At 41.2% G+C, this 1,296-nt stretch overlaps 1 protein-coding gene across 1 annotated transcript in view; it reads left to right on the plus strand.

Annotated features, from left to right (window-relative positions):
* FAM179B (family with sequence similarity 179, member B) overlaps positions 1 to 1,296 on the plus strand; it is a 164,925-nt gene that overhangs the window by 35,923 nt on the left and 127,706 nt on the right. The window lies entirely within an intron of this gene.

Raw genomic sequence — 1,296 nt, forward strand, 5'->3', positions numbered from 1 at the left:
ATCTGCCCGCCTCGGCCTCCCAAAGTGCTGGGATTACAGGCGTGAGCCACCATGCCCAGCCTAATTTTTGTAATCTTTTTATGAAAAATATGCAGGGATTCAAATGCAAAGGCTAAGAGATAATAGGCTATGTGTAGTGTCTCACACCTATAATCTCAGCAATTGGAGAGGCCAAGGTGGGCAGATCACTTGAACCTGACAGTTCGAGATCAGCCTGGGCAACACGGCAAAAACCCGTCTCTACAAAAAGTTTAAAAAAAATTAGCTGGGTGTGGTAGCATGTGCTACTTGGGAGGCTGAAGTGGGAAGATCACCTAAGATGGGGAAGATCGCTGCAGTGAGCCATGATCATGCCATTGCATTCCAGCCTGAGCAACAGAGTGAGACCCTGTCAAAAAAAAAAAAAAAAAAAAACTCAAAAAAGATTGAAGCAGTAAATAACACTATGTAAATTTCAAACCATTGTTAATATTAAGTGTGAAACTTGCTTAATCTGTTTTCATTTACTGTAACTCTAAGGAATTAAACAGATTTTTAGGTATTAACTGCAAAGATTGAAAATTCAGTTCCATTTTCCTGAGAGTCATCAAGTGCTTTAAATAGACTGCTTCACATTTTGTAACATTAACTTACAACTCTTTCAAAATTTATGAATTCTATTTTCTTTTACTCAAAACCACTTTTCTTCATTGTTTCGTCCCATCAAAACTTACCCTAATGAAAATCATTTACTTTTAAGAGAGACCTAAACGGGACTTTCATGTTAATAATAATTGGTATGTCCTATAGTCTGCTTTCAGATGCACAATGCAAAACTTAATCTCTGCCTGACTTCTCAAGATTTCTGAAAATGCCACATTCACATACACACACACCACTACCCTCATTAACATTACCACCCCCACCAGTTGTTGTATGTATCTGGCCTATATACTAATATGTGTTTGCTAAACAGAAATTAATCACAAAGTAAATCTAACATAAAATGCATTCCATACTGGGCTGGGTGCGGTGACTCATGCCTGTGATCCCAGCACTTTGGGAGGCCGAGGCGGGTGGATCATGAGGTCAGGAGATTGAGACCATCCTGGCTAACAGGGTGAAACCCTGTCTCTACTAAAAATTACAAAAAATTAGCTGGCATGGTGGCAGGCGCCAGTAGTCCTAGGTACTCGGGGGACTGAGGCAGGACAATGGCGTGAACCCGTGAGGCAGAGCTTGCGGTGAGCCGAGATCACGCCACTGCACTCCAGCCTGGGTGACAGAGCAAGACTCCGTCTCAAAAAAAAAAAAAAA

This window comes from Mandrillus leucophaeus, unplaced genomic scaffold (genome assembly GCF_000951045.1).
Source record: "Mandrillus leucophaeus isolate KB7577 unplaced genomic scaffold, Mleu.le_1.0 Scaffold505, whole genome shotgun sequence".
Lineage (NCBI taxonomy): Eukaryota > Metazoa > Chordata > Mammalia > Primates > Cercopithecidae > Mandrillus > Mandrillus leucophaeus.